This window comes from Solanum dulcamara, chromosome 5 (assembly GCF_947179165.1).
Source record: "Solanum dulcamara chromosome 5, daSolDulc1.2, whole genome shotgun sequence".
NCBI lineage: Eukaryota > Viridiplantae > Streptophyta > Magnoliopsida > Solanales > Solanaceae > Solanum > Solanum dulcamara.
Window position 1 is genome coordinate 64,537,369 of NC_077241.1, and position 15,021 is coordinate 64,552,389.

Consider the following 15,021-nt stretch of genomic DNA (forward strand, 5'->3'; position numbering starts at 1 on the left):
AAAAATCTTTAAATTATTTAATTTTTTTGAGTTTTATATTTGAACTATTGAGAGTGTAAGTTTTTTATTTAAATTATCACTCAATAATTAGTGAAACACGCCTTAATTAATTTTCCGATGATGTGTATACACTCTCTCTTTTGTTTAAAATTTCTCACAGGTGAAAAAATAATTCCACTATGGAAATCTAAATAAATTAATAATAGATTAAAAGTAAAGATTAAACGCGGTTAAAACTATCACCATGTAAATTAATTTATTTCACCCGTGATATCCACTATCTTCTTCTCCACCTTCTTAGCAGTGGTTTCATCTCTGTCATGCCATCGATATCTCCAATTTGAAAGGGGAGAGTTTAAGATTTTATAGAAGTCAATAATAAATATACTGAAAGAATTAATCTGTCAGCAAATAGAGCCGTTATATATGTCATGTGGATGAAAATCTTATGGACAAACGTGCCTAGAAGCATTTCTAAAAAAACGTTTGATCTACTCAACACCTACATGTATTTCGCTAACCATTGAGTTATAGTTCAGGTGAAAAAACTCACATTCTCAATAATTCAGGTATGAAACTCAATAAAGTGGAATAATTTGACGTATTTTGGCCCTTAACTCAAAAATATATGATTTGGAATTTTAAATTATGATTTCAAAAAAAATTAAATGTAAACCTTGATCCACAAGTCTATATTTTATAAAAAAGGACCTATCATTTTAAAATTTATATATATAAAAAAAAAATCATGCACGGTGTGAAGAGATTATTCGTACCATATGAACGCATTATATCAAAGTATAACGAATTACTACTATCATTGACTAGTAGATCTTTATAAAGTTATTTGTATTTAAAAATTTATAATCACAAATATTAATTTATAAAATGAACATTGATATATATATGATTATTAATTTTGTGCCTTAGGATATTTCGATATCTTATTTGGGAAATTCTGTCTAATCTGAAATGATGAAAACTTGAATATTAACTCTTTTCCATTTGTTTATTTCCCTTATCTTCTTTAGAAAATATTTTTTAAAATTGAGAAAATGAAAATACATATATAGGTCCTACTTGATATATGCAGTTTATCCTAATTGCTAAATAGAATATTATATTGGTTGGCCTATAGTGGAAACTGTGTGGTGATAAAATAGTTTGTTGCCAAGTGCCAACTAGTAATTCTGCATTAACTATTTGTTAATAGTTTAAATTTCATCAATTTCTCAATTATCATGCCTATTGGACTATTTTTTTTAATTTGCCAATGGTGACCAATTATTGTGTTGATCAAATTTCTGTCTGGTTAGGATGCAAATTTAGAGTTATGAAAAAGTATAAATTACATGAAATTGAATGACCAAATTTTTTGAAAAAGTAATGTAACACTATTAATTTAATATGCTTCTAGTTACAAGATCGATTTTACTGAAATTTATATGTTAAGGACGTATGAAATGAGTAAAGTAAATAAGAAATATTTTTTTATAGTTATTTTTTTTATATTCAAATTATCAGTGCTCATTGAAGATAATTTTGGCTAAAACTTGTTTCGTGGGGAATTTTTTATGTTAAAATATAGGAAATCATAATACTAAATACAAGAGATATTTTATTATATCATTCTTTTTCATTACAATCATTACTGATTAGTATTTTGTATTTCGGGTTGGCCAGAGAGTCAAGACACTAAAGCGAAGGCTTTAGGCTCTAAAATTTTTGGTGGCCAATTTTTGTTTTATTTAATATTTGTATTAATTTTTTTGATTTTGAGACACGCAAAATCAATAAAAAAGAAAAACGCTTTCTAACACGATTTTTTATTCTGAGACTCAATAACAAGACCTCTGACTAAAAAAGAATGAAATGCAAATTTAACCTGTAATAAATTTATAAATTAATTTTTCATGTAAAACATATTAAGCGTAGGCCACCGATCTTATTAAGCTGATATCATTTCCTCAATGTGTTGTTTGTCTAGGAGGTTGACCTATTCAACCAATGTGTGAATGAGAAAGGGATATAGAACTGAATATTGGGAAAAGGACAATATAATTCAGAGTCATCAGCACCTCTAGAAAATAATAGGAGTATATTCCCTTACCAAAAAAAAAAGGAGTATATTTTCTTATTTATTTTTTGTATTCAATAAATGAAATATATTATCTTAACATCACTTATATATAACTTGGCCGAACTTAATAAGACTTGAGATATGTGAGGGGTTGAAATGCGGGTAAGACAATCAATTTCGAATACTATTTATAAAAAAAAAAAATTAACCAATCAAATATAATAAGATTATTTTAACAATATATTTTTTTTCATATAAATTACGTAGATTATGAATTCGACATAATTTAATATTTTTATGAAGATTTTGTTTATGTATATATATATATATATATAATATTTAAAAATCTACTTAATATTTATAAATAACTTATTCAAAATTTATATATTTTTAAAAAATTTAAAATTTATAAATTCAAAATTCTATGTCGGAAATAGAAAAAGCTGCATTAGCCGCAACTTAAGCAGTATATCTAGGTTTAGTGGGACTAGAAAAAGTACAGATTGAATATTATTATAGTTAGATGTCTTAGAATACTTACTAAATAAGAAGTTTCTTAATGGAGCTAGACTTAAGTCAATGGGATTGGTTGGCTCACAAACAGTCAAGTGCACCTCCCTACTTTTAAACTAAACTAGTCTTGGCACACCTACCCACAAACAAGTCTCTGCCTCTAGAAAGAAAAATGGAGGTTTTATGAAATTTGGAAAATATATTTTTATTTTTTAAAAGTGAAAAATAATGTTATAAAATTGCGTTTGATCATGAATATATTTGGCCATAAATTTCGATCACAAAAAAAAATCACTTTAAATTTTGTAAAAATAAATAAATTGTAAGGGGTAATGGAAGAGGGCATTCGTGTATTATAATAAAATATAAAAATTATTTATATAACTATATACTTCGGTACGATATTTGATATTTCTGACATTTTATTTATAAATGTTAGATACTGTATTCATAAATCATACCAAATATTATAAACACGGAATTCATGATATCAAAAAAAATTGATTTAATATGTACTGGATTATACCTTTACCTAAATTATAGACAGTCAAATTAATCAACTAAACTACTAAGATTCTCGATTTTGGGTGTGTTTGGTATCATACATTTTCCATAGAACCAAACACACCCTTCGTATATTCTCAATTTGTAGATCATGGAAAAGGTTGAGGAACAAAGCGGCGTCTCTGACTTGGTCCTCTAAACGTATGTAGCACGGATTTTCATTGTCCTCGGTGTCACATGTGAAGCTACCAATAGATGACAAATTGACATCTTGTGTATGCAACGCCAGTTGGAGAATGGCCAATTTCATGTTACACAAACAAATGCAACAGTTGCTATATTAGAATGATTTAGGAATCTTCCTTGATTAATTTGTTGCTTGTTATTTTTGCATGGAAGAAAACGAAAAGGATTACAAAGAAAGGTATAATGATGGAATGATAAGTACTTTTTCATTCTTAATTAAAATTTTTGAGTTCGAATCTTCTTAGATATGGAGTCAACTTTGTTAGGAAGCGCTATCTCCCTCCCTTCTGGTGCGAATCTGAATTTAGTCCGACTCTAAGGAATATCGGACATCTAGAAACAAACAAAATAAAAAAGAGAGAAAGGGATTGATTGTCCCTTACTTTTCTATTGTCCTGGCGTAAATTGCGTTACAAATTTTTACCCGTTTCGCAATTCACACTCTGAGGTAGAGAAAATTTATGTTATATATGGTAATTCTTTATAACATTCAAATTGAATTAGATGGCTTGTTTGGATGGTTGTAACTTATTGTATGGTATTTTTAGTATTAATATAATATTTGTATTGAAAAAAATAATATTCATATCTCAAAAATATAGTAATAATTATTATTTTTGAAATTTTTCTACATTTAATTAGCCTTTATGATTTTCATTATGAGAATTATTGGACATTAATATTACCTTGAATAGAGAATGACATCGTAAATTAGGACATCTTTATGTGTCAAAGATGTGTGTCTTAGTTCCTAATTTATCTGAATCAAGTATGTCTGAGTTGAAGTCTTATATATGTAAGAGGGCTAATTATAATGTTAAGCTAATTGTATGTGATTTATTATTGGACATTAATATTACCTTGAATAGAGAATGACATAGTAAATTAGGATATCTTCATGTGTCAAAAATGTGTGTCTTAATTCTTAATTTATCTAAATCATGTATGTCTGAGTTGCAGTCTTATATGTGTAAGAGGGCTAATTATAACGTTAAGCTAATTGTATGTGATTTATTGTTGACCGTTCTTCTTAATTAGCTAGTAATCTTCTTAGTTAGTCATTATTCTTTATCCTGGCCTTGGAGCACTTTAGTCATTCTGTGTGTCGTCTTTCATCTATAAATATTCTCAAAAGTCATTTCTTTTTGGTTGAGAAGACACCAAGAATATAAAAAATTATTTTCTTTTTTTTCTGGGTAGTTTTTCAATCAATTCAAAAAAAATAAATAGATTTTGGCTTCTAAAGTTTATACCCAAAGAGCTTGTTAGATCTTGAGTGATATACTTACACTATCGAATGAAATATCCTTAAGGATAGTAGTATATGCATGCCAAATAAAGCTATGAGAGTTTCTGTGATTCCCAAAATTTTCCAATATTTTCCAATAGTTTTTTATGAATATAATTACTTAAATTTTATTATATTGTATAATTATATTATTCATCATGTAACAATGAAAAATCTCCTTTTATGTAACAATTAATTTGGTGTGATCGCTTTGTTACTTTCTTTTTATCTTCTCATTCGGTCTTTGTTTATAATCTAATAATCCTTTTTTATCTTACCTATTTTATGATAATAACTTTACCCCGTAGCCTATTTTTTTTTATAGTTTATCCTTCAAATTATTGATATGTGACATTATATAACAAGAAAAAATAATAAAATCTGTTCAAATATTTATAAAAACAATATAGTACAATATAATTTAATATAATATAATACAAAACGACATATCCAAATAAATATTAGGGAATGATACGTTGAAAGGTGAAAATGAGAGCAAGTTGGTTATGGCTTTACATCAATCGCCATTATTAGACTCCACTTTAGAGTTAATCAGACTGGATTGATTAGGAGTCGTTGTTTATTACCAAAGTATAAGAAAAAAATATTATTATTTTTTTTAAAAAAAAAAGCAATTTGATTGATTCTTTGACACCAAACCATGAAAAAAAAACTCATTGGCAATATACTACTTCAAGAAAAGAAATCTAGTGATAATATAATATTGCTATTTGTAACAAAAAAAAAATCTTAGAAAGACCAGGTCTTGATAATTTAAAACAAACACTATTGAAACTAAGAAGTTAAACTTAGATACTATAAATGATTAACTCCTAGAGCATGAGTCCTGCGCGGGTGCAAATCCAAAACAGTCGAGCTTCAATGCAAGTTTTGGACATTGATAAAAGATTTTTTTGTCACAATCCTGACACGTCGTGATTGGCACCACTCTAACTCTCTGGTGGAAGAACCATTACTACAACTCAACTAAACAATATTGACGAGAGATAAACATTTAAAGATGTGGAAACATATTTAAATAGCAGTTTAGAAAGCTGAGTTTTCATAAATAGTACGGAAATTCAACCCTTAGAACCTGAAAGTCATTGTACCAAGACTTCTACTAACAAGTCTAAGAATGGGGATGCAACCCCGAAATCAAAACATAAAAGAAAACAAGAGTTTAAAGGTCTAAGTCCGGAAGAAAGGACCACAACCGAGGAGAATTCACGGCAGCCCGAAAGAGCTAGCTCACCCTTGAATTCGGTATTCAGCGATCTCCTAATTGAGGTTTCTTAACAGCAGCCTGAAGATGCCTTGTACTCAACAAAAAAAGAGCAAATGCAATATCAGTACACAAAACAACAGTATATTGATAGAATTACGCGGCTATTCTAGTAAGTGAGATATGAAATAAGTAACTACAACATAGTAAATACACATATACAGAAGTCAACATTCTCAATTACAATACATAGTCAAGAATGGTTCTCTCGTGGAACCTACACTTCAACTATTAGTGTGTCAGAACGTGACACCTAATTCAATGTTGTGTCGAAACGTGACACCGATCCAATTACTTGTCGGAACATGATACTCGATTAAGTTATATGTCGGAATGTGACACTTGATCCCATCAAACACAGCACAATCGCAATTACAATGAGTAGTCTCAACAGTCATAAATACCAAGAACAGGTTCAATGCATGCCATTAACAGTAAACAGTCATTTCATGTGGTTCATTTCATCTTTCCATATCCACATACATGTATGCATACAAATGAAACAGTTAACAAGCACATATGACATATACAGGAAGACAAAATCATTACCTACATCAAACCAAGCCTTGAAAACTCTAAACTGCTGGAGCTTTCCTTTTCCGAAGTCTTTCGTTTTGTTTTTGGTCTAAAAGCAGTCACACATATACAAAAGATCAATGAAATGGCCCCATCCCGCCACAGCAGCCTCGCCCTGGCGGGATGCACAGAGACAAAATATCGGAATTTGAGTCTCAAGCTCTCATTTTACAGCATACCCTCAACCCATGACATTCTAAAATCAATATTTCACGTCAAGTTCAACTACGACAGTTTTACTTTCCCGAATACGATTTTGTAAAGCCGTACAAGCTCCTATCGTCTTGGCTATCAACTCAAATGATCAAAATTCAATCCCTCATCTATTACCGGATTATCCTAGTTCTCACCTGACTCAGATTTTATTCAAGTCTAGCTTAGGCTCAATATTTTCAAGTCACTATTCAAAAGTTTTCTGGCCCAATTTCTTTCCCCATTGACTTATTTATAACATCGAGAAAAAAAAAAGAAAAAAAAACTCACAAGGCATTTCCATGTGCTTGGCTGAATTGACAGAAATAATATGTGAAACCAAACTTTAAGTCAACCTTTGACACATAATTTTACACGTACAATATAAATGAATTGGAAATCTTTCTCTTTTTTTTTTCAATTTTATTTTTGATCTTAAGTATGCTTAGGTTATTAATGCAAAATATTCACTTAGCACTAGTGCATCACGAGATACTATATATGTAAACTTACAACTTCAAGAGTGAAAACGAAACGTTAATAATTATTCGTTGACTTGATGTCCAAAAGAAATAAATCTAGGAACAAGGCCTTCTCTGACTTTGCTTACATCAAAATTAGTAAGGAGTCCGTTTGATAGTTGAATAAGAAAGATATTATTCATATATTATTTTTTATATAATTAATACAACGCTTGTTAGGTAGATAGGAAATAAGTTATTTAACTATAAAATTAATAAAACGTTTGATTGACAATTTAAAAACAAGCATAAGTTATACATATATAAGTTATGAGGGGGAATCTATGTATTATTTATGCATGATAGAAGGTGGAATAATTAATACATGTATAACTAATCACTGCACAATTAATACTTACATAAAATAATATATAAATTCCTTCATAACTAATCCATATATTATTAATACCTACGTAACTCTAATTAACGAACAAGTAAACTACAAATACATGAGATTAGTTGTTCATTTTTACTTGACTATTTCTAACTTAATCGATACTCCCTCTATTTCATATTAACTGAATTTATGAGGCAATACACATATTAAGAAAAATATTTAAGGACATAATTTGAACTATACTTTTTACTATTGTCCTTTGTAAATTCATAAATATAACTTTGCAAGTAGTGTGAAAGGACAAATATGAAAAAAGTTTCAATAATTCATATTGAACTTTAAATAATTCAATTATTTTAAATAATAATAATAAAAAAATTCAATTAATATAAAATAGACGGAGTATCAATTAAGATGTCTCTCATAACTTAAAGCGGTCTTCTTCTAATCAATTACCCACTGCAGAGTTGACTGATTAACTAATATTTGCTTCACTACCAAAAAAAAAAGATGAAAAAATGAAATTGTGTATGAAAACTATCCAATTATCTTTTTGTTTGTCCTTTGTTTTACCAATCAACGTCCATTTCAAGGGGTTAACGCGTTTTCTTGAGTGCACATTGCATCCATTCTTGCTGGCTGGGACCCTTTTTGGTTTAAAATTTGCGGTTCACTAAAAAGGGAAACATCCTACTGATAGTGATGGAATTAGGTAGAGGAAGAAACACTACGTCAAAAATGATTTTTAACGATAATTAATTAATGATAATAACTTAATTATTATTAAAAATATCTTTTTAGAAACAATTAACACTCTTTATAAATGTCATTAAAATTTATAGTGACATTGAATCTAATGACAATTAATTAATAGCGGTAAAAGTTTTAACACTCTTTGTTAATGTGCATATTTATTGCCGCTAAAATTTATTTTTGTTGTAGTGAAAGTTCAACTGAATCTTCTTCGTAAAAAACTTATATTACATAAATAAGAGAAAAAATTATTCTCTTTTAATATATATATATATATATATTAGTGTCTATGAACGTGCCTAGTTATTTTCTATCAGTTATTATAAAAATTAGAAGTTAGGTAATATTTCTTGTAATTATATCATATTTTTTACGAGGTACAAAAATATTTTTAGACACCAATTTTAATAGTATGGTAAAATATGGTATTAGAAGTTTTAATATTGCCATGTTATAATTAGACAGACTTTTCAATTAATAGTGAGTACGAAGGTCACAGATTGGGATAAAAGGTTAGTAGGTGGTTAAGCATTTTTGTGATTACAGCAGGGGATTAGGCTTGGTGGTAGTATGAAGCGCCATGTATATATATATATACTAGTTCAGTGTACGTGCTTTGCACGTATGTATTGCACTAATTAATAATAAGTGTATATCTAAAGAATAAATTATTGTCTATACATTATATTATTAATGTAAAGTGAGATTTTTAAGATAAAAAATGCACTTGAAAAGGAGTAAGGAACAAAATTAAATGTATATTATTATGTACATATATAATGTAGTTTATGTTTTCTCTACTTTATTGTTTAGAATATGTTTTGTATATCAATACCAATATAATTTTGACTATTGATATCAATAAAAATTATGTTGGTACACAAAATTAGCATAATCTAAATAATAAGATAAAGAAAAAGTGAACAACATGATATATGAGCATAAAATTAGCACAATCTAATTAATAAGATAAAGAAAAAATGAATTACATTATAGATGAGTATAATATTATACAAAACTACTTGAAACACATTAAAATATACATTGTGCATGGACATAATAATATAAAACAACTACTTAAAGATTTTTTTTATATAAATTATTTATCAGTATTAAAATAATATAGATTTTAAATAAATTAAATTCATATGACTAATTGTACTAATAAATTTCCTACTTATCCTCCCAATGAATTTTTTTCCGTTGTTGTATAATTAAATAATAATCTTAGAAAACTTAATTACCGTAATACAATATGTTATCTATACCACAACAATAACTATAAAATTAAGGAAAAGTTCAATTTCAAAAAAGAATTAAATGTTAAATATATCTTTAGTGGAAAAGGGAAACTTCTAAGTATTTTTAAGGGAAAAGAATTAAAATATATCTTCAGTGAAAAAAGAAAACTTCTACGTATTTTTAGTGGGGAAAAGATGCATGGGAAATTTTGACATTATTACCTTCACAAAAGAACGACTTTATGTAATTTAGTACACAAATTTAATTGATTTTTAATTTTTAAATAATTTGATAAAATAGTAAATAATTTTTAGGATCAAACTCTTATCAAATATTTTAGGATTTTTTATTTTAAATATTTTCCTCTTACCATATATTGTATGACTCCTTAATCATTAATTTTCTTTATATATTTTATCATATATTTTAGGACTCCATAATTTTACATATTATAAAGATATTGAAATAATAATTGGAGGAAAATAGGAAAAGACAATTTTGTCTAAAGGAGGTCTTTTAATGAAGGGAAAAAAATTTCAAACAACATTATTAAGGACTTTCGTGCTTTTAATATAGTGTGTGTGTGTATATATAAATATCTTGAATTTAGAAAAAAAAATTAATGGCGGGAGGTTGTATTTCACTGAATTATTGATTGAACTTTTTACCATTTATTGGAAGACCTATAATAGATAAAAATATCATTTACTATTTTTCTCAAATTATTATTTAATTATTTTTATAATATATAAAATTAAGAAATCCTAAAATATATGGGTGAAAATCATTTATACTCTTAACTTTGGTTTAAAAAGCAAACTCCCCCTTCTCTCAACTTTGAAAAATAGTCATTCTCTCTCTCCTCTCCCCCCCCCTCCCCTCCCCGGCTTCCTACCTTGTCCTACTCAAAGTTTATTTTACCCTTGCCATTTTCAATTCTCCATTTATGTAAAAAAAATTATATTATATATAATATATATTTTTAAATTTTTTATGTATTTATAGATTTTTATTTAAGTTCATTAACATTACTATAAGTAGAATTATCCTTTTATAAATTTGTTGCAAAATCTGATGTTATTTTTTTTTATGATTGTTATTTTAATATTACATGCACTAAGTTTGTACATATGCATGCATATTTAAATTTCACTTCTTAGTCATATTACATTAGCGTACTATTTAACTTGACCTTAATTAACACATATGAAACCTTAGTTTCTAATGTTTAGACCAAAACTTTGTAAATAGATTTTAACCTAGGATAAATAAGTCAATCAACTTTTAGTGGATATTTTGTTCAACCAATATTTATATTCATGCTTTTATAATAATTCGTTTGATAAAAGTTATAAGATTTGGCAGATGTTATTAAGTTGAATTTTTACCAGAAGAAATTAGGTTTGACATATCCTTATTTGTATGTGATAGCAAAGAACTCTTCAATTATGTAGTTTAGGAATCCAAATTCAGAAGTAATATTTGTTTTAAACTCAATTTTCACTGTACTATTAGTTTATTAACCAAAATAGTTGATAGAAATAATTAGACAAAAAGGGTTCGTATCAAGTTTATTATACGCCTAAAAATTTAACTATTTTAAACTTTACAACTAATAAGAAGAGTGGTTTTAGGATTATATTTTTCTAATTTCAAATATTATCATATTATTATACATTTTTTCGGATTTCTTCTATTCATTTTTGATCAAAATTGTCTAAAATCAAAGTATATATATATATATTCTAGAACTCTTAGACAATATGTTTGGGTGATTACAATTTTATCCTTATTTAACATAAACTATGAAGAATATAAAAACTATTCAACATTTAAAGAATATTTTGATAAATTAACATTTATTTATTAATGCTTTTATAATAATATAGATAGATAACTACTATCAATAAATTCCCTTGGCACGAAGAAAGATTCTGATATAATGAGGGAAGTGGTTGAAATTTTTCTAACATGATTTAAAATCTCTGATCAAGGACAAAAAATGGAAAAAAGTTAATACATTATTGATTGGCTAATTGGCCACTCTTAGCATAACTTATAAAGTGGCTTTATTAATTTCCTTACATTCTTTTGTTGGGGCATGAATTATTTGATAAAAGTGTTTTTACTCATTAAAAAAAATACCAGAAAATATTCTAATGACAACTACAAATCTACCCAAATTTTTTTTAATGAAATATCGAACTACAAATACCATAATCAGAAAAAGTACAATTAGAAACTCCCAAATTTGAACTTTTTATAAATTTTCGTAAAATAATATAATTCATAATATTTTACTTGTTACATAATTATAGGAAATTTGCATTTTTAGCACCTCAATATCGATAAATTATGTTATTGGTCCTTGTGATTTTTTATAAAGTACGTTTAACATTATTAATTGATATGTTCACTTTTGTTTCCCTGGTTCACTAACTTATCGAATTATTAAGTGCTGAAAAAAATTAATGTTCAATATTTTATGTTAAATTTGTTCGTCCATCTATATTTGAGAATTAATATAGTAATAAAATAGTTTAATATCACTTGTTTTTTATATATAGAGTTCCAAAATACACATTTTAGTTAATTAGAACGTGTAATTCTATATTAAGGTCAGAAAAAATGATGCGTAAATAACTTTATTTTTATCTTGTGAAGGTAGAGATGTTATTTTCGATTGACCCTTAATTAGGAACCAAGCTCGAAGTGTAATTATTCCTACACTTATATATATATATATATGAAATAAGATCATGTTAAAAAGTATTTTTCATTTAAGACATTATGCAACATGAATTCAAAATAATCAAATACTCTCATAGAAATATTGATCACCGGATTGAAAACAAAAAACAAAATAAAAATTCATGCTAGGACAGTTAGGCAGACAAAGAAAATGGTTATAAATATTATTCTAAAATGTCACACAGCGTGGTCCATTCCAATTAAAATGTTAGGAACTTCATTTTTCAACTAATATTATAGTTTTACCTTTTCAAAATTTCCAAAATAGTAGTCATTATCCACTTGGTCAGTAGAATAACAAAAGCAAAGAACCTTTTCCCCTACAATTCATATATAACTAAAACAATTATGTCAGCATGACAACTCACTCTTGTCATATTCCATTTCCACCCAAACATTAAGAAAAATACTCCTCATTTTTTCTTGTGTAAAAATGTTTTTCCCCTTCTAAAATTAAGTGAAAAAACTAATAGTAATAAATAAGAATGACTTAGTAAATTTAGTGATTATTTATTGAGATTTTTAGAAGTGGCAAAGCAAAAACAGATGGGTCAAAATGAATTGAGCCCATTATAGCTAGCTGGGCTATAAATGGACTGAGATGATGTAAATTGAATTGAGAAGAGAAAATTTTACAAATAGCTATTATAAATAGAGAAAATTTCACAAATAGCTACTATAAGTATTTTAATTATATTTTTTAGCTACAGTTTATTTAATTATGCTTCATAATTATAGTCTCTTTTACTATGGATATATTTGTTTGTATAATTCGCTTGTCAATATACAAACGGAGTAAGCATATACAAATTCTTTATTTATACATTTAGGAATTTTTAGAATTTATATAAATCAAATTTATCAACAGGATAATTATATACAAGCTAGGGTAAGCATATACAAATTCTAAATTTATACAATTAGGAAAGTTCTAGTTTTATACAATTAGGAACCGAATTATACAAATTCTGGATTAATACAATTGAGAGCTGAATTATACAAATTCTGAATGTGAGCCACATAATTATGATTGTAAGTTAGTGGTGAATTGTAATTTAATTAAACTATAGTTGTGTTATTTAATTAACTAGTATATGCTTGCTTATCCACGTAATTTTTTCTTATAAATATCTTAAATATGCTCTTTAGCTATAGTTTGTCTCATTCACTCCAGACCTATAATTTTGTTTTTTATGTGTATTTTCGTTTGTATTTTTGTTTACCAATATACAAACACAAACAGGATAATTATATACAAATGTTGTATTTATACATTTGAAAATTTTTCAGAACTCCATTTGTATATTTTGCTTGTCAATATACAAATAGGGTAAGTATATACAAATTCTGTATTTATATAATTAAGAATTTTTCAGAACCTATACAAATTAAATGTATCAACTATAAAAATAGGATAATTATATACAACTTCTGAATTTATACAATTACGAACTTTCATAACTTTTACAAATTAAATGTATCAACAATTCGTATACAAATAATTAGGATAAACATATATAAATTCTGTATTTATACAATTAGGAATCGAATTATACAAATTCTGGATTTATACAATTATGAACTGAATTATACAAATTAAATAGAAAAATTAATTAAACTATAATTGCGTTTAATAATTAACCGAAACTATAGCTTAAGTACATAATAACCATTAAATGTTTGTCATTTCGCATAATTTTTCCAAGTGAGAATTTCACATGTAGCAAAGAGAATATATTAAATTAGGTTTCTTAGCTACAATTTACTTAATTATGTCCTATAACTATAGTTTCGTTTGTCATTAGTATTCTTATTTAATTCTCGTCTATATAGTATTTTATACAAATCAAATTTCGATTTTTCGAATGAAAAAGGCGCGGTAATTTCGATTTGAAAAAAGGGGAAAACCCCATAAATCAAGAAATTATATCTTGTTAGAGTTTCGTACCAAATATGACTTCCTCCATAGCAACAACGTGATTCTTCCTTTGTTCATGTGATCGAGTAAATTAATCCAAATTCAATCGATTTCTTTTTTTATTATTCAACAGGTACATGATTCAAAATTATTTGTTCTACTCATCTATTTCAGTTCGTCCTTTTGTAACTTAGATCAATCCAATTGAGAGCTTTGCAGAAATTTGATGGAATTCGTTTGAATTTTATTATTTATCATTATGTAGCCAAGATTTTATTTCATTTGCTTATGCATTGATAAGTGTACATTTAATTGAAGAATAGTTTTGATCTCAGATAGTAATGAAGAAGAGACATCTAAATATATATATGTGATGGTTCATATTTATACGTATAACTGAAAAGTATTACTTGTGATTGTATCTAAATATAATTTTTTTAGTATAAGATGATGGTATTTGTATATATCTGAATCTTCTGTATATATTTGTATATAAGTTAAAATGTATTGTACATTTAGTTATACATTTGCGTGTGTAATCGATGGGTTATAATTGTATTTGTATATACGGTAAACATATATGTATATTTATATATTGATTATACTTGTGTAATAAGTTGAACAAAGCATTAAATGTATTTGATGTATTAATTTGGTTTAATTTATTATTTTGGATTTGATCATACACAAAAATGGCTTCCTTATCTATTTGGTGTCACGATCCAAAGACCGAGGTCATAATGACACACATCGCAAAACTCAACATGATGTATAAGTCTACTAGTAAAACTCATATAAGACTCTCAAAAGAGAAG